Genomic DNA, 25,825 nt, shown 5'->3' on the forward strand with positions numbered 1-25,825 from the left:
TCGCGATCACAATGCAACATCCGTGAACACTTAATATTAAATATCAAAATATTTACGTTTCTGTGCTGTGCAATTACATATTTGAATTTCACCGGTGTAAATATGAAAAATATTCCAAAACTGCTATTTTTTTTCTTTCTAATTATTTATCATGCTATTTATTGCATTGAGCCGGTGGTTGGCAAGCCAATTATCAAGAAAAACAGTCGCCATAGTAATTGTAATTTAATTTTCACTTTTTTGTATCAGATACTACTTACTATTTGGCAAATTCAATATATTGTATAATTTTTTATAATGAACGCAGATTTTTCGCCAATGAACTGTATTTATTTACGAGGAAAACAAAAAACAAACCGACACGAGCGTCGACTTAAAGATTACACACGCGTTGACTTATGACCGCGATAACTAAGATACATTTTTGGTCTTAGGAAATATGACCACATTTCTGATTATCGTAGGCAACTGAAATGGCTCAAAATTAGACAGCGGAGAGACTATCACTCCCTCTCACTTCTGTTCAATGTACTTCATAGTCCTAACGCTCCTATATACCTGTGTGAAAAATTTCAACGCTTATCAGTTCATGGTTTACCTCTTCGTTCTCATTCTCAAGGCACTCTCTTAATACCCATACACAATTCCTCTTTCTTCTCTAACTCATATAGTGTCCATGCGGCCCGACTGTGGAATCATCTCCCATCCACCATCAAAGATGTTACTACATTATCTCTGTTTAAATCACGTCTGAAGAAACATCTCCTTTCTCTTCCTTAATCTCTCCTCCTTTCCTTTTTCCTCTTTCCTCTTTTTTCTTTTTTCCCATTGAGTAATCGTTTTTATTTAAGGTAATTTATAAACAAATACGTTTATTTCTATTTTTATATATTTTTAACTTTTTAATCTTTTTTTTTTCTATTGAATATGTTCTGTAACTTGAATTATAAAAATAAAACTTTTATTTTATTGGTTGGTTGGAAGAAATTGCCATTTGGCAATAAGCCCGCCAGTGTACAAATAACATTATGTACAAAAAGTTAAATAAATAACTTAAGCATGTTCATTATTGTTCATTGTGATCGCTCAAATGCTTAAGATGTTTTTAAGCACGTCGATAGTTAATTGTGATTGAGCTAATGCACTTGTTTACAAATATTAAGTCACAATAAAGAAATCCAAAGTTTTATTCCTGCCCTACTACAACTTGAATATCATTTTCCAAGCATAGTTATCTACCAGCATTTTTAAAATGACACCGATGTAAAAATATGTGAATATTAACCCAAATTATAGTTTTATAAGAACGCAATTATCTTAGGGTCCTTATGAAATATGTAAATCCAAATGTTAATTAAAATACATTCACTAATTTTAAAATTAAAAGGGTGCATAATTAGAACATATAAATAGGCAACAATCGAACGGCACGCATACCCCGCCGGATGCAAATGTTGGAATAACAAATTAACCCGTTCAACAATGTTTGAGTATGTCCAAATGTTTGCAGACTGGCTGGATTTCCTCTCTAGGGAGATATTCGTATTTAAATTTATTTCAACAGAGATTTTTTAAATGACCAGACTTCCATATTCCCTTCTCGAAAATGCTTTCCCTCTCTGTTGAAATATATTTAAAATAACCAGTTAATGACATAATTTTTTTTTTTTAATGTAGCTGTTTATATAATGACAAAGGAAATTAGAATTTAGTGGACTATATGGAAATTGTTACTCACTTCTAAAGTTCTTCCGATTTTTTCTTATACGGAGCACTTCACTATTGCTGTAGCACGGATGCCGGTATCGTGTAGGTGATGATGAACTGTATAATTTAGTTTGTTTATAACACACTAATTTTACTTTGTACGAAATATGCTGACGCAATATATGATAAAGATTTATCAGAGAGACAAATTTTCACATGTGACTTGCTCACAGGACGATAGAAGAACAAGAATTTGAAAAAGGAAGAATTTGGGTAGGAACTGGATATTTTTAATCTTATATGAGTTGCCAGTTTAGAAAATGTAAATTCAGTTCCTAACAGTATCTTTATTATTTTCTTAAGAGTATTCTTAGTACCACCCTCCGGAAATCGCAGATTTTTTCACGCTAAGGCCCCGAAAGGACCTTAGTCGCAGTCTCAATCCAAGGCAATGGTTTGCAGTAAAGTCCTGCACTTCGTCCTTTACTACTCTCTATTCTCTTCAGCCCTCGTCAGCTCTTACATTTAAGACGCAGTTTAAATCCTCGCGCACTTGCTCCAAATACTCTAGACTGGTGCTCTGGGCTCTCTGTGATTTGTCCCCTTGGCTATGTCACATCTATTATGTCATGCAGGAGACCCCCATGGCGCATCAGGCTCATTTCCTGAGATGGTTGGGTGCCTCCCTTCTATGATTCTGCTGAGAACCTCGTCACTAGTGGTCTCTCTTTGCGATTTTTATTTTACCATTTTTTCACATTTAAATCGTATTGTCAGTTTTTTTTTCATATTTACTTTACATTTATGCCTCGAATATCTTTTTGTAACGTATTAAATGAAAAAAAATTATTTAAATTGATTTCAACAGAGAGCGAAAACATTTTAGAAAAGGAAATATGGACGTCTTGGCATTTACAGGGCTTATGACTTGTCGTTGGCTGGTTTAAGTGGCCACTTTTCATACTGTGTAACATTCACCATTCTGCCCATGTTTGAACATCTTCCATCTGTTGACTTTTGTGAAGTAAAAGAGCTGAAACCTTTATCACGTGGGTGAGATTCGTTCGGCTGAACCAAATCACCCACTGGGCAACGCCTGAAAACAATTTTCCAATTTTTATACTTCTTCTTTTACCAGGTAGTTAATTCAACAATGTTTGAGTATCCCTTCTCAAAAAGGTTTTCCTCTCTAATGAAATAAATTTAAGCATAAATAACTCCCTAGGGAGGAAATCCAGCCAGTCTGCAAGTATTTGGACATACTCAAACATTGCTTATTAAATTTTAATTTTAATTAAAATAAATAAGTAAATCAGTAGTCAGATGGCAGAAGGGACTATCCGTTATTTTCAAAAATGTTCAGGAGAGCTAAATTAAGATTTAATTTTAAGACTTCAATCCACAAACTAAAATATTTTATGGTTAAATTTGTTGCAACAGAGAGGGAAAACATTTTCTATGCCCTTCGGCATATAGAAATCTAGGCATTTACAAAGCTTATGGCTTGTCACTGTTTAAGTGGACAGGTTTCTTCTCAAATATGTTTGCCCTCTCTGTTGCAACAAATTTAGATCTGAATAACTCCCTAGGGAGGAAATCCGGCCTCTCCGCAAATATTTGGACATACTCAAAACATTGTTATTTTAGTGATACTTATTTACTTTGACCTATCTGAGATGGGTCCGATTAGATCCAGTAGTGTTGAAAATTCTGGAAATAATTATAAGAAATGTCATTTTCTTTCATTTTTATTAATTTAATCCATTTACCCAACGTCTGATATTGGTTCAATATATATTTTTATGGTTAAAAAACATCACAAAAAATTACGAAAAGGTGACTTTAAAACTGGGTCTTATCTGACCCACCCACGCCACGCGTGTATTTTTTTGAGCCGGCAGGATTTAATAGTTGATAATTAATTGCCGTTTTAAATGAGGCTGTTCTTTTTCTATGTGTATACTAAATTTTGTAGATTAAAACTATTAAAATCTAAAAAACCGGAAAAATTACAGATGGATCTTTTGCCATCTGACTACCAAAATGCTGGAAAAAAGGGAAACTTTCAACGCGTAAGTAGCCACGAAACCCACTTATCTATATATAAATCATTCGATGGTAATAATTTAATATGTACGCATACAATTAATTTGTGAAATACTCTGCCGTACATTCTTTTTATTTAATAACATGATTCAGTTAGTAATTATTTCACAAACGTACAAATATTTAAAGAAAAAGTGGATTTTATCACAGTTAATAAATCTAGCGTTAAAATAAGTGAAATTACAGCCATAAAAGCTTTTGCTTTCAAATGTTTGGATAAGAATCGATGTAATAATCAAATAGTATATTTAAGTGGTATTGTATAATGTTTCCTTACCATTACATTACCTTAAGTATTATTTTAGTTTTAATTTCGCTTTTAATTTATTTATTTAATAACTCTTCCCTGTATAGATAGACAAAATCCAAAATCTAAACATTTCTAAAAAAAAAATTACAACAAATTAGGCGATAATGTAGAATCATCAGCATCATTATCATCATTCTATGTCCGCTCCCTAGTTGGAGCATACAGTATCCACAGAGAGCCTCAAAGCATCTTCATCAGCTTCCAGCTTTTGTGCGTCCTCTCAAGTTAGGTTTTGTCTTCTGTTCTCGAGTATTCTTTTTCATTATTTGATAACAAATAAGTCAATAATTCAAAGCATATTCAACGTACTCTGCGCAAGTATCGGGGGCAGCATTTGTAGCTTTATTCCCTCGATTGAACGCTTACACGAGGTCTCGAAAATGCTCACTTTTGTCTACTTTAAATTCCATTCTGAAGACCTGTAATTAAATAAAATAATATTATGTAACGTTAAAATAAACACAATGTCTTGCAAAGCAAATTTTTTTCTTTCGAATGACTTTTACCGTGTTCTTTTACTTTTGATCCTTATTTTTAAATTTAAAAAAAAATGTGCATTAAATCATTTTTATTGGTTTTTTTTTTGTTTTTGACACTACCAACAGGCCAGGAAGCACAATTAAACGTAGTTATACAGAAAACAGCCAGTCATAGAAAATGAAACGGAGATAATAGCACGTTTGTGAAAAGGGTAAATATTCAAATTTACACTACAGTTGGAATATTATTGACTTTGACAAATAATAAACAATGAATATATTAGTTTTTTTTTATTATTACGAACAAGAATCTAAGTCCGTATTTACCAGTTTTAATATTTTTTGAAGTACCATAAGATTTTTCTAGTACTGTGGTGTTTTCTGAGAATTGAGAAATGCCGTTTTTGTGATTGAAACTATTTTCAGAAGGTGATTGTTAGTTTTTTGTATGAAAGCGGCCCGGCTGTTTTCACCAGGACATAGAAAGGGTCTTACTGCACCCGATAACAGCAATATCTCATTTTTTTCAAAATTATGGACTGTTACAAAATTGTGCTTTCTGCATAGCTACATTCAATTGCAGTGGTAAATTGCAACAAAGAACACCCAGGCTTGAGAAAAATCACATAATTTGTTTGTGTTCTCACCGGGAATCGAACCCGGAACCTTCCGTCGTGAGTCAAACATCATGACCACTACACCACGGATTCCGTTTTACATACATACTTGCAGTACAAACAGAATAAATAAGTGCTTGATTTATAAAACTAAAGGTAATATTCATATTTATGGTAAACTTTCACTAATTTAAATACAATTATGGTAATATCAAACATATATTTATTATTTGAAAATAATCGTAATAATAAACGGCGTTTGCGGGTAGTGTGATTAAAAAAAAGATATAATAGTTTCGTTAAGGCACTGCTTATTACAACAATGTTTTGAGTTTGTCCAAATGTTTAAAGACTGGCTGGATTTCCTCCCTAGGGAGTTATTTACATCTAAATTTGTGGCTACAGAAGGGAAAAAAAACTCTCTTAATACCCATTCACAATTCCTCTTTCTTCTCTAACTCATATAGTGTCCATGCCGCTTGACTGTGGAATCATCTCTCATCCACCATCAAAGATGTTACTACATTATCTCTGTTTAAATCACGTCTGAAGAAACATCTCCTTTCTCTTCTTTAATCTCTACTCCTTTCTTTTTTCCTCTTTCCTCGTTTTTTCTTTTTCCCATTGAGTAATAGTTTTGATTTAAGGTAATTTATAAACAAATATGTTTGTTTCTATTTTTATATATCTTTAGCTTTTTAATATTTTTTTTCAAGTGAATATGTTCTGTAACTTGAATTATAAAAACAAAACTCTTATTTTATTGATTGGTTAGAAGAAGTTGCAATTAGGCAATAAGCCCGCTAATGTACAAATAACATTATGTACAAAAAATTTAATAAATAAACAAAAATAAATAAAAAAAAATTAATAATGGAATTTAACATAGAAATACAATTACATAAATACATCTTAAAATTAAGCTATAACATAAATTGGAAAAAATGCCCACAAAGGCTTCAGCGTCTGAGCGTGTTTAAGTAGACACATTACACAGGTGTAACATCCACAATTCTGCCTAGGTTTAAACATCCACATTTGTTCAATTCTTCCATCTGTTGACTTTTGTGAAGTAAAAGAACTGAAACCTTTATCGTGTAGGTGAGATTCATCCGGCTGCACCAATTTACCCACTAAGCAACGCCTGAAATCATTTTTTAAGTAATTGAAGCTTAATTTCTTATACCAGTTTTAATCAACAATGATTTGCATATGTCCAAATGTTTGCAGACAGGCTGGATTTCCTCCCTAGGGAGTTATTCATACATAAATTTGTTACAACAGAGAGGGGAAACATTTCAGAGGAGGATATGGGAGCCCAGGCATTTACAGGGCTTATGAGCTGTCATTGCCTGGTTTAAGTGGATAATTTTATACACTGTAAAACTCACCATTCTGCCTATGTTTAAACATCCAAATTTTCTCTACTCTTCCAATTAACACGATCTTCACTTCCATATTTTCTCCTCGAAAATGATTTCTCTCTCTGTTGCAACAAATTTAGGCTGTTAGAGTTTATAATTTCGCCGTGGTAAATATACGTAAAAACATTTAAATGGCTTACTTGATATTTGTTTTGGTTTTCCATACATATTATGATAATTGTTGCAGTTGTTTATCCTAATAGAAAATAACAAAAAACTCGCGTACCACTAAGCCAAGAAGGCGGACACAACTTCTCGTAAATATTATTTTCTAATCATAAATGCGACCTCAAATCTAAATTTATGTCAATGATCGTATAATAATCATAAAATTTGAGTGAAATTTTAGAATAATTCGCTTTTATCCCACTAACCTTTTCCTATTAAGCTTGCGTACTTAACACTTTGTATCCCGGAGCCGTGTAAACACGTGATAATATAACCACGCGTTGTGTCCCGGTCCTGTGTTTTCACGTGGTTTACCAGCAGTCTAAAAAAGTGCATTTTATTGACATCTACTGACTTTTATTAGTATTTTTTGCTGCTGGTAAACCACGTAAAAACACGGGACCAGGACATAACGCGTGGTTATTATAATCACTTGTTTACAAGGTTTTGTGATAAAAAGCACAAAAAAAGGAGTGAGACCATTGCAATATGGCTCTCCATAAAGGCTAATGTTGGCTAAACTATCATACAAAAATGACTTATTAAGTTGTTTCAAATAAATATAAGAAGCACTTATTTAAATATGAGAAGTTTCAATTGATCTAACTCAGTATTTTCATAATTATGACACTTTAAAGAAACCCTTTACAAAGCATGAAATTTTACAAAAATGGGCCGGGCACAAGGTAAATTCTATGTGTATTCGGCCGGCGATCAAAGTGTTAAAAAATTTTTTTTTAAGCAGCAGTATTTTTTAGTCTGTCCAAATGTTTGTAGAAAAAGTCGAGATTATACCCCTAGGGAGTTATCAAAATTAACATATTACAGCAAAGGTTAACAACTTTAAAAAAAAAACGTATGAAAAAAACGTAATCAAGCTCAGAAATCTCCATTGAAGGAGTTACTGGGATAATTGTGAAAAACTTTAAAAAAAGGATTGTGAGATTTCTAATAATGCTTCACCAACTCAAGAGAAAATGCTTAGTTTGCGGTGTCAAGTAGTATGATTGAAATCTGTTTTTGCGAGATTAAGAGACGGCTTTAAATTACGCTATTTTTTAGGGTAGGTTTTTATGTGTAGTTTATTTTGGCATCAAAAACTAATTTTCTGTTTTTGGTTGAGATTACAAAGTTTGCTTCTTATTTATTTATTTAACACTTTTTTATAAATATATACAGTTTATATACATACAAGGGCGGGCATATTGCCTTTAGGCAATTTCTTCCTACATACCCAAACCGTTTAGTTTGAAAAAATTACAAGTACATGGACATATTGAATCGTACAATTTTATTCAAAAATTATAAACAATGATTAAGAAAATAAAAATACATGAAAAATAACACTATACTATGAAGAGAGGAAAGGGGAGGGGAAGGAAAAAAGAAGGATAAGGGACAACTTAAATATTTAGATAGTGACATTTCAATCTTGACTTAAATGTAAATAAAGAATAATGATAATATAAACATATATGGATTCACAACTGCCTTCCGATTCAGAAAATTGAAAACTATAATATGTTCTTCACAAGGCAAAATACTCGGGTCTCTAACATTAGTGGATAGATTATTCCACAATCGAGCAGCTACTACTGTGAAAGAGGAGGCAAGAAAATTAGAGCGATGAACGGGTATTAAAGGAGTTCTCTCGTTACTATAACGAAGAGATAGTCCGTGTTGTGATAGAGGTTGAAAGAGCTCTCTGAGATAAACAGGCGAAGTGGAATTATTTTTAATATTGTGAAGAAGTGATTGAATGTGAATGTTTCTTCTGTGCCTGATACTGAGCCAGTGTAGTTGCGTGCGATATTCGGTTATGTGGTCGAATTTTCGAAGATCAAAAATATATAATACCCTCGTATATGTTAGTCTGGGCATTAACAGTGCTTATGACCGTTCACTGGCTGCTTTGAGTGGTCACTTTACTCGTTGTGTAACATTTCAATTCTGTTTATGTTCGAAAATCCGCAATTCTTCCATTTGTTGATTTATCTTCTATACGCATGATTATGGTATTTTTATTTTTTGTGACTTGTGTGAAGGTCGTCGGAGTTAAGAAAATAATAAAAAGGTTTAATGTTTTTAAATTTGAACGAAGTTATGCAGAAAGCAGCTAGCCATAAAAAAGTGAAACTGAGATAATAGCACCTTTGTGAAAAGAGTGAAGTATCAAATCTACACAACAGTTGGAATGTTTTTGACTTTGACAAATGATTAACAACGAATACATTCGTTTTCGGTATTACAAACAAGAATCTTATGATGTGTTTGAACAGTGTAAATTGATTTTAAAGTACCGTAAGATTTTTCTAGTCCTGTGGGTTTTTTCTGCAAATTGAGAAATTCCGTTTTTGTGATCGACAATATTTTCATAATGTGATTTTTACAGTTTTTTGTATGTAAGCGACCTGGCTGTTTTTAGCAGAACGTATAATTGACCTTACTGCACCCGATAACACCAATTTTTTTTTTTTTTTTAATTGTGGACTGGCTGCTTTCTGCATAACTACATTCATTTATAAATATAATGTAATGGACATGGACTTTGGTAACTGAATTTGATACAAATTAACCCTAATTTTTGCTAGCATTCGTGTTTGCAATATGGTCATAAAAAAGAATGATAATATCCAACAAAGGCCCTACATATTATAATTTGCCAAGCCCACGGTGAAAGTAGTAGAGTCAAATTCATTAAAAATCGCGGGATATGAAATTAAAAATTAAATTTAAAACTCCAACTCGTTTTTTGACGCGAAAACATTGTTCTTTGTACAAGATCTTTATAACTTCGAAAATGTAAAAAAAAGTTACATTTTCCTATTGCGAGCGCTAACCGAAACTAAGAACCAAACTTACTTATCGAGTCTGGACTTCAGACCTTGCCACTCCAGCGTGCAGCGACAGATATCGCCTTGTCAGTGGCCATCCTCAAATCATTATCGTCACAAGTTAACTGCATTTGTAGACACCGCAGCAGATAAGGATCATCCTGCACCTCTCCACAACCGCAGTTCATGTCATCTCCCTCCAGAAAACCCCACCTCCGTTGATTGTATTTGCACCTAGACACCCCTACACTTAGTCTATTGAGAACTTTCCACGTAGGGAAGTCCAAATTGTGGGCGGTGTTTGTGCTTTCAGATGGCACTATCCAAAGCCTATCGCCGAGTTCCTCTTTCCACAGATCCTCTCCAAACTAAACCAAACCAAAAATTAAGAACGCTTTTGTTCTATGCAAAAGAGTTGAGGGCTTCTCTAGGAAATTATTATTGAGGTGTTAATAAACTCTCTATGGTGTTACATGCGTCTACATAGAATACAAGATTAAATATGTCTATTTTATTTTTTTCAATAATGAAATCGTATTTTTCTGTTACAAATATGGCTGTATAACTATATCACTGTAACAAATAACAAAAAATGGATTATCAAACAGTGTATGCATGTGTTACATTTTTTATTTTTAATATTTGTATTTTTAAAAATGACGTATTTTACTTAATGCAACATGATTTACCAGAATGTTTGGTAGTACACGAGTAGGTACTGAGAATTTTTCATAACTTTGTACAGACTAAATTACGGCTGCATTAGATGCAGGAAATCAGGTTGACTGTTCATATAACGACTTTGCCAAAGCCTTTGATACAGTCGATCATGATGTTATGTTAAACAAGCTGAGTGAGATCGGTTTCTCGGATTAAATGCTAAAATTAATGGCAAGCTACCTCCGAAACCGAAATCAATACGTTTCATATGGACTTGTTTGCATCAAAAATTTTTAATATTTACTCAGGTGCTCTCCAGGGATTCAACCTGGGCCCATTACTGTTCTCTATTTTTATCAATGATATTAAAAAAGTTGTAGTCAAATCGCGTTTTTTATTATTCGCAGATGACTTGAAGCTATTTTTGAGGCTTAAAACTTTGGATGATTTTCGTACCCTTCAGGCGGATGTAATAAACGTATCTGAATGGCGAAGACGAAACAAATTATTGTTCAATATTCCAAAATGCTCAGTTATGTTTTTTACCAGGGCCCACAAAACGCTTTCCTTCCGCTATAGAATGAATGACCAGAATCTTATGCGGATTGCGAAGGTTAAAGATCTAGGCATCACTTTTGTGAGTTCCCTGACATTTCATGATCAGATCGAAACAGTTTGTAGTAGTTCGTTAAAGATGTTAGGATTCGTCTTGCGTACTGCCAGGGTTTTTGGTAGTACACGAGTACTGAGAATTTTTTATAACTCGTTGGTGCGAAGTTGACTCGAGAGTGGCTCGATGATTTGGGGACCGTGTGAGTTGAAATACTCTCTTATAGTGGAGAGGGTTAAGAAGAAATTTCTCTACATGGGGGAGTGCGGATATTATCTATGGCTTTATTCCACTGAGTTCCTCCGGGGTATGCTCGGTTACAGCAGTTGGAAGACCAGAAGGAATGTGTATTTAACTACGCACTTCTTTCGATTGTTGCGCGGTATTATTGACAACCCTGAAATTATGCGGAGCATTAGCTTTTATGTTCCGGATAATTACCTTAGACAGCGTCAGCATAGACTGTTTCACATTCCAACATACAGGACGAACCTGTTAATGGTTATACTTGTTGGAAGGGCTATCTCTATGTTGAACAATATTACTTTAGACATTGACATTTTTCACGTCTCTGAAGGAGTTTTTCTTTACAACATTCTCTTATTTTTTTAACATATTATTCCCTGGATATTATGTATACTTATGTGTTATTTTTCCTTTGTTATTTCAATTATTTTTGTATGTATGAATTAAAATATCCCATTTTGTAATTTACATATAAATGAATAAATAAATTGAAATTGAAATGATATAACAAGATCGTTTCTGAAGGTATTTTTAGCGCAGTCTTTCAGAAATATTAAAGAAAGTGAAAAATAACTGTGCAGCGAGCGAAATAAGGCAAAAGGAACATTCAATTTTAATAAGCGTACTAACCCCTGGCTCTCTGATGGTACAAATTTATTTCTTCGGGTAACTCATTGTGCAGCTTCAATCCCTTGTACGATGAGTTTTGAGATTCGGTTTTCTTCACATTCGTAATCTTATCTTTTTTTACCCCTTGTTTCATATGTATGACATTATTGGTTAAATTTGATTATTGTTTTCATTTTATTCATCCCCTTAATTATTTCATGTATAAAAATTGCTACATTATATTCAATTTGCTGCTTTACTGTGAGCAAGTCAATTTTTTGTGCATTCTTTCTACATTAGAAGATATTTATTTTTTAGTATAATCCTCATCGCCTTATTTTGAAGAATTTGTATATTTTTTATTTCTCCTTCATTACATAAAAAAATAATGAAAGAACAATAATTTATGTGTCAACATATGATTGTTTTATTTATAAGAACACTACTTTTTTTTATCTATTACATTTCGTAATATTCCCATAAATGAAATTTACAAATAATACAAATCAACATTACAATATTTTTTAATATGAAAGACAAAAAAAATTACATAATCGTTTTTAAGCTATAAATAACGTAATTTAAAAAACATGTTCAAAAACTCTGCTTCATCGATGTTCAGGGATCAAAGGGTTAATCGTAATCGGCTGGTTGTAAAAAGAGCAAATTAATTACACTTAACAAGACGATGTTTTCCCTGAAACAACTTTCTTGCTTTCTACATCAAGTCGACCTTTTTAATTAAATTACAAGGAATGATATCATATCACAATTTAAGTGGGCATTTTTCAGCCGTTTTGTGGAAACGTCAAAGGATCGCGTGTCTCTAAAATGTGAGTTGGTGTTTTCGAAGGCTTTTTTTACATACGGCCTTCAGACTAGCGGGAGCTTTGAAAGCGACGACCAGAATGTGTCGTGATCAGAAGGACAGGGACGGAATGATTAAAAAGAGAATGAAATTTGTGTTAATAATACGAAGGTTGTCAAGCTTTGGGGCGTGGCGCCGTGGGATTCTGTAAAAATGCTACGTATTACTGCCCTCTGAGAGCCAAGGTTGTAGTCTCATAAAAAGTAAGGAAGTCATACGATTTATCCATTTTGAAAACATGTTTTTTTCAAATTGCGCAATTTAAAAAATTGTTAATATCATTAAAATTCCCTTTTCGCACCTAATTATGCATAGGGCATTGCATCGGTACACCAATTGCCGTGTATCTTGATCATTTTTGTTACATGAAGGTAAAATAATCAGTCTAACGCTTCAGATGCCGGTCCAGGGATTATGAAATATTGCAGTGTGAAAACACATTTTTAAATAAATATTTAAAATCAGCCATAAGGGAAATTGAACCTGAAACCTCAACAGATAAAATGATTGAAGGAATATAGATGTTCAAATATGGGCAGAATGGTGAATGTTACACAGTGTGTAAAGTGGCCACTTAAACCAGCCATTGACAGGTCATAAGCCCTGTAGATGCCAAGACTTCTATATTACCTGCTTTTAAATGTTCTACATCTCTGTTGTAATATGTTAATTTATTTTTTTTAATTAATAATATTTTTAGGATAACATATACTCGTATAAATTACAAAAAATATATAAACTATGTTTTTAATCAGTGTTACATGAAGAAGAATTATAGACGTAACTTTTTACTTTTTTCTTAAATATTCCTGACTGTACTTTTTATTATCTTTGTTCATTTCATCAAAGAATAATATTTTTCTGTAAGTATAAATACTACAATTTATTTTATCTTTAAATATAGCTATTTTATATCTAAAACCTTAATTTTTTAAAATAATTGAAAAGAGAATTTTTAAAATAATAACAGAAAAAAGTGATCGAAATTTAAGTCCAAATATTATTATTTTTGACGTTTCGTGTTTTGGAAACGTTTGAGAACCGCCGCAAAAGCACCACAAAAACAAGTCTCAAAGAGAAAGACGTTCGTAGCGGTACCCGCAACTCCCGTCAGCCAGTCGCTCAAGTCCAGTGGACTGGAAAGGTCGTCCCGCCGCGCATTATAACCCTGACCCTGCCACTTCCGCCCGCCATCTTGCTCTCCCGGATACGCTCCAGGAAGCGCGGGACTCGCGCCAAATTCGAAACAAAACGAAACGTCAGTTACAGTTTTTTTTACAATTTTGAGAATGTGCTTGTGTTTTTTTGTGTTCCCATTCGTTGACCCAATTTTGAGTACCGTTCATTGCCTACGATTTGTTTAATTTGTTCTTCCCACGTTTTTAACTGTCAAAAATTTAATACGCCTAATTAAAAATAGTATTTTTGTGACATCAATATAAATTCATACATTTTTAATTGTGCGGCTTAGCATTTTTCTACAACTGTTTTTTTTTAAATTGTTTTTATTATTTATCTTTTGGATTTGGTATGTATGATAAGCAAAATTATTTGCAGATTTTTTTATTTTTTTTCTCATAAATGTTTTGTTAAAATTAATCGTTATTCGGATCGTAAAGCGATGTTTATTATTAACATATTACAACAGAAATGGTAGATGAGCATTTTAGAGAAAAAATATGGACAGTCTGTTTCAGGTCGGATGAAGAATACATGGATGTGAGTGATGTCATGAAGGTGAATTTGTACTATATTATTTCACTGCACATGGATTCTGCTCTTGTCCCTTTTCCCCCTCTATGAATTCTGATTCGAGCTTCTTGCTACTATCCGTGGCCTCGTTATATGTCCTGTCGGATATACAGATCTGGTGGCTACAAAAAATAATTTCAAGGCTTTGAAATTTTAGAAAAATAATTCGGCGAATTGATCATGTCTTACTACTACTACTACTACCATCACGCCATTTCCCCGTAGGGGTAGGTAGAGAGAATGCACCGCTACACACGTCTATCCTGGCATATATTCCTAGCTTCTTCCACATTCATACATGCTCTTTGGTTCTGTCTGCTTTTGACATGACCAGACTTAAAATTTTGGTTTATCTGATTATGCCACATCTTCCTTTCCTCTCACGTTACCGTTAATTTTCGCCATATATACTTGTTTTACCATTCTTTCGTCGTCCATTCGTTCTACGTGACCAAACCATCTTAGAGACCCTTTCTTAATCTTTTTAATTATACTTGACTCAGATTTACACTCTCGCCTGATTTCAACATTTGTAAACCTGTCATACATTGATTTCCCACACATTCGTCTAAGTTTGGTCTAATTAATTTAATTGCAGTTAGAGAAGAACTATTCTTTTCTCAATCCAACGACGTTCATAGTATGTACTACTGCCTGCACCTGAAACAACTGCATTGAATATTCCAATGCAGTGCCCCATGCACCACTGAGTGCGGAAAAATAAATTATGATGAATATGGAAGTCTATAACTTTACATTTACTGGGCTCACAACCTGTCATTGACTGTTGTTTATTGTTTTTTTTTCTCATACATAGATTGAAATTCTACATATATGTAGCTTATTTGAGTGACCACATTACGCATTGCGAAACATTCTCCATTCTTATTAACATATTACAACAGAGATGAAGAACATTTATGAGAAGGTAATACAGAAGTTTAGGCATCTACAGGGCTTATGACCTGTCAATGGCTGGTTTATGTAGCCACTTTACACACTGTGTAACATTCACCAGTCTACCCATATTTGAACATCTTTATTATTTCCATTCTTTCATCTGTTGATGTTTGTGACGTTAAAGAGCTGAAACCTTTATTTATGCGGGTGAGATTCATCTAATTGAATTATTTCACCTATATACTAAGCAACGCCTGAAAATGTTATTTTTTCAATTTCTATACTTCTTCATGGACCAGGTAATTTATCAACAATATTTTGAGTTTGTCCAAATTTTTGTAGACAAAGACAAGATTCGACTCCCTGGGGAGCTGTTTATATTAACATATTACAACAGAGGTGTAGAACATTTAAGATGTTTTATAGATGTTCAAATATGGGCCGAATGGTGAATGTTACACAGTGTGTAAAGTAGCCACCTAAACCAGCTATTGACAGGTCATAAGCCCTGTAGATGCCTAGACTTCTATATTACCTTCTCTTAAATGTTCTTCATCTCTGTTGAAATATGTTAATATAAACAGCTCCCGGGGAGTTGAATCCAGTTCTTGTCGACAAAAATTTGGACAAACTTAAAATATTGTTGATTCTCCATTCTGCCTATATTTTAGCATCCGTATTATTTTATTCCTCTATCTGTTGATTTTTGTGAAGAAAGAGCTAAACCTTTTATTGATGCTATGATTCAACTGATATTATTTCACAATCAACTAAGCAAATTTTCATACTTCTGCTACAATTTTTTAAGTTTGCCCAAATTTTTGTCGACAAGAACTGGATTGAACTGAACATCTATAGTCCTTTTATTCTTTCGTCTGTTGATGTTTGTGAAATTTGTGGAGGGATTGTTTGTCCGAGAAACCAAGGATTTACTAATTTTAAAATTTAATTACATGTAATTTTTTATTATTTTTTAAACGACTTTTTGGAAAAAAAAATTAAGGTTTTTTTTAAAGCTTACCATGATGAATGTTCCTTTAAAGTTTTGCGGTCTGGCCCTAAAAACAGAGTTACATAGCTCATTGCACAATAGTTTAAAACTGTACAATGAGTTACTTGATGAAATAAAAGAAATGAAAAGCCTTGAAATATTTCAAATCCATAAAAAAATATGTTCTTTATAATTATTAATATACATTTTATAAGTTCTTAAGAGGAAACGCGGCGAGAGTTTTGATCTAAGAATATTTGAACATTGTTTTTCTGACACTCTTTCGCAAATGCTTCGCCAATACAGTGGAAAAAAGACAAGTGCACTTCGGACTGATAATGCCTAGCTAATATCAACAAAATTTATGCATGTTTACTTCAAAGGGATAGATTTTTTGTGTGTTCTTCAAAAAACAATGTTTCATTAAATTTACTTCGAGAAAAAGATTTATTAATCTATATATTTTTTTTTTATTTGGATAACCAACAGTTCTATTTATCTTATATAAATATAAAACAAAATAAATTACAAATAAGCCAATTACAGGTTTTACAAGTAGCATCACAGTAAGTTAAAAAATATTCTCAAACGAAATAAACAGTAATCTAATGTTAATCTAAAAGAAAAATATACAAATTATTACAAAAACAAACGCCGCACGTCATTATGATTATTCGCAAATAAATCTACGTTTAAAGATTTTGTTAGTACATTAAAATTATTAAAAGTTCGCCATAAATATGAATTTTGCCTATAATTAGATGAAACTAGAGAAATGTGAAGAAGAAGGTTATTTTTTAGTACTTTGGAAGGAACATTAATAGAGAGTTTGCATATTAGTTCAGAACAGTCAATTAAACCAGAGGCAATTTTTAGTTGATAAATTATATCAGCTATTTCACGACGTTTTTGCAGAGGTGATGTTTTTTACATATCCGAATGCTACATATTTGAATAGTTGACATATTTATAAAATAATCTTATAATATAAAAAAATCAAACCTTGATTTGAGTCTACTGAACACATTATTTTATTTTTACAAATATAAAAATAAAAACTTCGTGACAATTGTTTCGCCTTGTCAGGGCATTTACAAACAAATGTGAAGATTAGATGGATTGAATGTCCTTATATAGTTATATAATTCAAGGTAAACATAAAACTATCTTGTGAACTTTAGCATGTACATTAATCATAATTGTGGGAAAAAACAAAAGTTTAGGGCATGGCTAAGTGTTTAATAGGTAATGGGGAATTTAGATATTTATATTTAAATTTCGTAAAAATTTATAAGAAAGTAAGTATTTATTGACATACGTGTATGTATTGTAAGATAATTAATGAAGCTTTATAGTTTGATATCTTAGATAATATTTAATAATATAAAAACAATCATTTTTTAGGGATTTCATTTTTTTTACATTCCCAGGAGTTACAACAACTCAATTCGGGACATAAATAATATTAACAATTAGAAAATAACACATATTGAGAACAACAAAGAAACAAAGCAAGTTTAGCACCTTTATAACTAAATATAGCACAACAATATATACGCCGAAAACCTTTTCGTACACAAGCGGAATAAATATATTAAAAAAAACGCTTTAAAGAATTTTTAAAAAAAGTAGTGAATCTACAAAGGGAGATAATGACATTACATGCCATGCAGATGATGCTGCCATAGTGATGATCAGAATATATCCATCTCAGTTAGTAAACATCTGGATGCCTTAGAAATGTCATTAAGTACAATAAATACATGATTATTGGAAACATAATTCGGATATACAAAACGTGTGTCAGACCAAATCGTGGTGTATACAACAGAGGCAAGGATAGATAGAGAGAAAATAAAAAATACGAAAAACCTAGTAGAAAAACTAAATAGAAACACTAAATACAAAAACCAAATAACTACTTAGAACGTCAGATTAAGGGATTAGGGATTTTTTATACGGGGCGATTATATTTCTTAAGAATAATAATGTTTGTAAATGCAAATTATTCTACCAAATCCCAAAAGGAACAATCCCACACTGTAAGAAGTCAAAGGAGAAGATGAGTCATGGGGTCTATCGAAAACTTTGAATTCAAGCAAAGAAATCTCAAGTTTTTGGGCCCCAAAATATTCAATATGTTACCCGAACATTGCAAAACCATGACCCGGATTCAATTAAATAAATTTGTTAAAAATTTAAGCTGGGTTTAGGTACAGTAAAATCGGAAAATTCACTAAAAAACATTCTTAAACAGCATAATTAATTATTGTATAGCTGTATCATAAATTAACAGTAGGTTTGACAATGTTTGAGTATGTCCAAATGCTTGCAGACTGGCTGGATTTCCTCCTTAGGGAGTAGTTCATATTTAAATTTATTTCAACAGAGAGAGGCAAACCCAAAAGAGGCAGAATCTAGAGTTAAGAAGTTAGACGGATTTGCGATACCCATTGCATAGTAAATAGATTATGGAGATATTACTTTATTTACATGTACATTTTTTTTTCTGCATATTCCAAGCCGCACAACTTTAGGGGGGAGTTCACTTCTATACCTCGATCAGGTGGTATTGATTTGCATAAGATAAAATCCATCAGTATGATGAATAAGAACGGTGCAAGGACGCAGCCTTGCCTCACTCCAGTGGAGACCCCGAACCAATCAGTCAAAGAGCTACCAATTTTAGAGATACAAATAAAACAACTTTGTTTTATGAACCACTTTTTATTGACACAACCGACTAGTTTCGGCAACTGCACGTTGGCCTCTTCAGGAGCTCAATCACAAATAACTATCGACGCGCTAATGAGCGACGTGATAACAATTTCTCACCAAAGTCGTTTATCGTATTCGCGATCACAATGCAACATCCGTGAACACCTAATATTAAATGTCAAAATATTTATGTTTCGCGACAAATAATCCTGCTGCGTAATCACATATTTGAATTTCAAAAACTGTTTTTTTTTTGCACCACAACAGGCCAGGAGGCTTAATTACAGTGGTGAATTACATCACAGAGCACCCAGGCTTGAGAAAAATCACATTTTAAATTTTGTATTCTCACCGGGAATCGAACCCGGAACCTTCCGTGCGTGAGTCAAGCATCTTGACCACTACACCACGGAGGCCGCCATTCATATAAGGGCGGGCATATTGCATTGAGACAATTTCTTACTACTATTTTTTACTATTTAATAATTTATCTCCTGCTTATTTTTTTGTTTTTACTTATACATATGCACATTTACTACCTGCATTAAATTAATTATTGTTGGTTGGGAATTTTTACTAAGAAATATAAATGTTCGTGGAAGCAGAGATAGAGGGGAGGAAATTACCGTTGTAACTATACAATGTCTTCTTCATTTTGTGTATTTTTTATTTTATAAAAAAAAAATCAGTATTCAAATTTTTTTCGCATTTCCTTCTGTATTTATAATAAATTCATGTAAAATTTGTTATTGGTCTTACTTTTTTAAATTATTTTTTTGTACCTTGTATTTATAAAAAAAGACGGTATGATTTCCATAATAAATAAATAAAAATATTAATAAATCAAAGGTCCCTACGTATGCTATAGAACAGTAGTAGCTGCTCTATTGTTTGTTTTATATATCTGCACTTTTTTATAGAAACAAAAGTTGACTAAAAATCTACCCTACACTATGAAGAGAGGAGGAAAAACAGAGAGAAAAGAAGCCATTAGAAGGCAAGAGTCATTAGTGCGTAGAATCCACAATCGAGCAGCTACTATGTACTGGGAATGAGGAGACAAAAAAATAGAGCGGTGAATTGATATTAAAAGGGTCCATGTTGTAATAAAGGTTCGAAGAGCTCTCTCAGGAAAACAGGCAAAGTGGGATTATAAAAAATATTGTGAAGAAGTGATTTTAAAGTTTCACATTTTTTAAAAGTATTTTTAATGTTCTCAAAAGGTTAAATTAAAAATGGAGAGTATATTAATAAAGGTTTTTACCTTTGTATTTAAAAATCCAAAATGTCGTTTTAGTTGACCTCGCGTATGTCCACCCTTATTTTATAGCGTACTCACCAATCCAATCTAGCAATACCTTTCATTTTATAGCAGGGAAGTTTATATATAAATCCTTGCAATTTATGAAGTAAATTATTAATGACTTTGTAAATGATAATAATTCCCATTCTTCGTTTCTATATATGTCAAACAAAAAACATTTGATCAATTGACGACCTTGCGCATATCCGCGAATTTATAAGGGCAAATGTAACCGTTTGACAAAATGATTGGTACGTGTGTAGCCAATTGCCTTTTTTTCACCGATACTAAGTCGCACAAGCCAGATGTGGAACGTGTGGTCGATAAGACAGGTTTTTAATATCTAGTGAACGTACACGGAACAAAAAGACGAGGGCTTCGAAGAAATACGCGACACGACCTAGATTAAGAAATTCCGAAGACGAAAACGTTCGACAAAATTATTATCTTCAAATTTAGGATATTAAAAAAAGATAATATTTATATCTCAGAGTCATAATTATCTAGAGAAGCCCTTAAGCTCTATAGCATAGAACAAAAGCGTTCCAAATTTTTTTTGGTCTGGTTTTTGTTTGGTTTTTAGTTTAATAACAACAGAGTGTATAAACTCAGAACCAATAACAGATTTCCACCAAGTATACAAAGTTAGTAAAGAAAATAAATTACATATTATATAAATACATTTAAAAATGTTATTTTCATGTACTCGTATATATTTTTCAATAATCAAAGTTTTTTTTTTAAAGAACAGTAAGTTATTGTAAATTGGGTGGGATGAGGACAAAGATGCATATAGAGAGAATAAATAGGAGAAGAGAGATGTACATATTTATTATTATTATGTCTACTGAGTTACATAATGCATTTTTAGTGTAAATTTTAAATCTGACATAGTGATGTTTGTGTGTGCAGTCTATGTCTTTAAATTTTGTATTGTACACTGAAAAAGTCGTAAGAAAAAAAGCATTTTTAACAATCGATGTTTTACTTATTGGTACATGAAACAGGTGGTACCATCTACAAATCCTGGCTGGCACATGTATTGTTATTAAACCAAGTATCTTTATACCTAAAGTGTAACTAAAAATAAAATTTAATTGAAAGTTATTGACAGGTGTTTTCGAAGCAGTGCAAACGAAAGTAATTGTGATTCTTATTAACAATCTCTACAACGGCAGTTAAATTTACCTGAGCTGTGTGGTATTCGCCGTGATCACCAGAGCCTTAACTATTAAATAATTACATAAGAAACAGGTAGCTTGCAATTTTAAACATAAATATTCAGTGATTTTTCACGCGGAACAAAGGTTTAATCGGACTGCCCTTGAGTTTACACAGATCTGATGGCATTAGCGATACGATACTAAGTATCAATTAATTTTAATAAATATTTATTTTAACACAAAGGGTTGCTTTAAAATCAACTTTTATATTAACAAATTTTATGACCAACAATTTATTTCGAAATTTATTGCAACAGAGGGGGTAAACATTTTTGAGAAGGAAGTGTGGAAGAGTATATCGAACTTATCAAACCCCTTCACTCAAATAGCAAATGCCGAATCATCTCAATTATCATTTCAATTACGCTTTTATATATATATTCTTTTTCTGTTGATTTAAATGATACTCTTATTTTGTGTTTTTTGAATACTACTATATTTTACTATTATTTTGTTGGTTTTAATGTAACCACCATTTTATATATTTGTATTATATATTGTGATTCTTAATTTGGATAATTTATATTTTAAAAATTATTTTTGATTATCTTTTTTGCATTGTATTCTTTGGAATTTGATTATTTATTACATTCACCTTTTTTTCTATATTGTTATTCTATGTCATTATAATTTGATCTAATTAAATTATCTATGTATTTTTATTGTGGCTTGACACGGGCACAGCCTAAAAAGCCTAAATAAGTTCATCAATATTTAATTTTGTAATTTCGAATGAATAAATAAATGAATAAATCATGCCAGACATTCGCATTTCTGACACTCACTTGGTAATCTATCAAAAAAAATCCCACCTGGTAAAAGAATCATATTACCTTATATTTTAATGTTTAAAAAGTATTTTATTGACGTTTATTTCCTTTCAAAATTGTGTTACCTAAATAATCGTGACAAGGAAAACCGAATTGTATTTTGTATTCAAGAAACTTGCATTGTGTTCCCTGTAAATAACTCTTGAATAAACATAATAAAATTTATTTCAACCTTACGATAAATCAACTGTGTAATTTAAATATAGGTTCCTACTCGTACAACCAAAAAAAAACTACGTTATTTTATCTTTAAATTCATTCGTTTTACTTCGATCGACTATTCTTATAAAGTTTATTGTATTTGCACTGTCAATTTATTATACTATACATGAGTAAGTTCCGGGTTTTATCTACAGTTGTAAAGATATTACTTTGATTTAATTTGTACTAGGTGAATTTGTAAATATTGGATTTTCGTAAAATTGTAAATGAATAAACATAATTTATTATAGAAAATAATAGACGAGTAATACTTTAATCCACAAATTTGAAATATTCAGTGACCGATTCATCGCTTTCGCGACAACTTTGAGACTGGTTTCTTTATTAAGAAATTCAATGTATTTATACACGAATGAAATATTAAAACAAAAACCAAAAAGGATTTAAAAATAATAAAACTAAAATAAAAAATCAGTACAATAGGTTACATTAAGAAGAACAGCTGCTAAGCATCCTGCTCCAATGCTGGCACAACCTCGATTTCTGAAGACATCTAATTTTTCAAAAAATTGTTGTTACCAATTTTTGCAAGAAACCTGGCGGTTTTACTCTGAAAAGTTCTGCGTCTCTATTGCAATATATATCAATAGTAACGGATTAATTAAATAACTTTCGATTGGTCAAACTGCCTCTTGTCAAGTTTTTTTTACATTCGTGCTCTGTAACAATACGCAAATTAATAATGGATTGCCTTGCACTCGAACAACGCTTGAAAATTGTGAAAAATTTACTTTAAAAATCTGTGTTCAGTTCGCCAAACATATAAGGCTCTTCGCAAAACCATGACTTTACTAGTTGAATAAGGTTGCTAAGAAAAGTAGCATGGATGATCGGCCTCGAGAGGGGAGACTACACATACAGATAAATGGACTCAATGTTAAAAATCTCAAGTCTACAAAAACGTAGAAATAACATTGACTCCATATTTATGTTTAATTTACTTAATGGCTTAATTGATGTACCATCGTTACTGGAACAAGTGGCATTCACTGTTCCAATCCGCCGGTTGCGAAATAATAACGTGCTGTTCCTCGATCAACACAGCACAAACTATGGCTTGCATGCACCAATGTCTCGATTGTGTCGTATTGTAAACTCAAGACAAGAACTGGACTTTTTTGGTGTAAGTCTTTATAGATTTAAAAAATCACTTAGATAGACCGGATCTTGTCTTGAGGTAGTGATTTTTTTTTGTCCTAGCTTTAATTTTATTTAGTTGTATTTTATTTTATTAGCGCCTGTATTTATGAGATAGAATGTATGGGTATTGGAGCAAAAATGGATAATTTCTGAGTAAGCTGCTTGTTGTATGCTGATGATGTAGTTCTGTTAGCAAGCAGCAAGGATGATTTGCAACAAATAGTATCTAGAATGTATGATGTATGCCTGGAGAGCGAATTGGCGATGAACGAAAGTAAGTCAAAAGTGATGGCATTTGAAAGGGTAAGTGAGGTTACTGAGTGCATAATAAATGTAAATAACGAATGTCTCGAGCAAGTAGAAGAATTTGTTTATCTGGGAAGCATGTTTCAAGAGATGGAAGAGTACAAAAAGATGTTGAAAGAAGAGTGAATGCGGGCAACAAAATGAACGGAGCACTAAGCACAGTAATTTCTAATAAAAATATGTCAATCGAAGCTAATCTGGCAGTGCAAAACGGAGTTTTAGTCCCAACACTTATGTATGGAAGTGAAACATGGAACTGGCAGAGGAAGGATGAAAGCCGAGTAAACGCGGTTGAAATGCGATCTCTTAGACGAATATGTGGGAAATCAATGTAGGGCATGGTTACGAATGATAAAATCAGGCGAGAGTGTAAATCTGAGTCAAGTATAATTGATAAGATTAAGAAAGGGTCTCTGAGATGGTTTGGTCACGTAGAACGAATGGACGACGAAAGAATGGTAAAACAAGTAAATATGGCAAAAATGAACGGCAACGTGAGACGAGGACGACCAAGGAAGACGTGGCATGATCAGATAAACCAAAATCTTAAGTCTGGTCATGTCAAAAGCAGACAGAATCGAAGGGCATGTATGACAAGATGTATGAATGTGGAGGAAGCTAGGAATGTATGCCAGGATAGACGTCTGTGGCGGTCCATTCTCTCAGCCTACCCCTACGGGGAAATGGCGTGATGGTAGTAGTAGTATTTATTATAAGAAATTGTATTTACCATCGTTAGAATGGACTGCATAAATCCGTCATATGAATAAATAAAGTTACCCTTTCGGCGGAGGACATTTTTGTCGAATTATTTATACCACAATCACAGCAAACTAATCCCAAGAAATATGAACTTATTTTCCCGAAATAAACATGTTTTCATACTTCGCGTACCGGTCAGTTTAGACTGACTTGAGTCAGACAGTGTTGCAATGTTTGTGAAATTGCTATCTGTTAATAATATTATCTGTACTCAACTGGTTTGAAACTAAAGACGTTTGGTTAGGTCACCCACGTAGGGACATTAACTATTGACGCGCAAAATCAGAGAACACGTACATGTAAATGTATTTCTAACTGATTTTAATACCCACGGGATTATTCTTATGAATTTATATATTTATACTTTAACAATGTTTGTATTTTTTTTATACAGAAGAATGTTCCCTCACTGGGGTGTCCCGTGCTGAGGGAAACATTTTACAATATATAAAACATGCCTTAAATTAGTTGTTTAACAAAACAATAATAATAAAAAAAACGTAATTAACCTAATTTTAACTTACTTAAGCAATATAAACTGAAATAATCATAAAAAAACATAACCCATTTAAATACCATATTTCATAAACAGTACACAAGTTTTTACCTATTTGGCTTGATACACTCATCGATCTGTGCGCAACCCTCCTCCACTATCCATTTCTTAATAGCAATTTTATATTGAGAGTACTAACTAACTGTTCTTATGGACAATGGAAGTAGATTGTACCGAGTAGTAGTAAGTTGTTTTTGCAGCATCAGGGTGGAGTATCTAGTAACCCTTGTATTTGTGACATGAGTTATGGAAGGGAGAGAATAAATTTTATGTGCGTACAGTAACAGAGCTTTTACACAAAGTTGTTTTACAGATGTTACATTAAGATTTTGAATATACCGAGGGAGCTAGTTCTGATTGGAACTCTTAGGATACTTTTTTTTAAAGCTTTTTGTGCAATTATTATTTGATGTACCAAAAAAAAGGGGCAAAAATATCTCAACAGGTTCACTGCCGGCTCTGCCAATAAGGAAATATTACTTTT

The 25,825-nt window shown here is 32.5% G+C and overlaps 1 protein-coding gene across 3 annotated transcripts in view; it reads left to right on the forward strand.

Moving 5' to 3' along the window:
- Window positions 1-13,692: 13,692 nt before the first annotated feature.
- LOC148283521 (uncharacterized) overlaps window positions 13,693-25,825 on the forward strand; it is a 259,257-nt gene continuing 247,124 nt past the window's right edge. For 2 of the 3 annotated variants that reach the window (XM_088243704.1, XM_088243705.1), the window contains exon 1: window positions 13,696-13,896. The gene's annotated coding sequence lies outside the window, so the exon portion shown is untranslated. Of the gene's footprint in view, window positions 13,897-25,825 lie in introns of all 3 variants that reach the window. The other variant, XM_088243706.1, reaches the window with a different exon arrangement.

The sequence above is a fragment of the Micrasema longulum genome, unplaced genomic scaffold (genome assembly GCF_059751315.1).
Source record: "Micrasema longulum isolate JH-2025_06_02 unplaced genomic scaffold, ASM5975131v1 h1tg000225l, whole genome shotgun sequence".
In the NCBI taxonomy this organism is placed as follows: Eukaryota; Metazoa; Arthropoda; class Insecta; order Trichoptera; family Brachycentridae; genus Micrasema; species Micrasema longulum.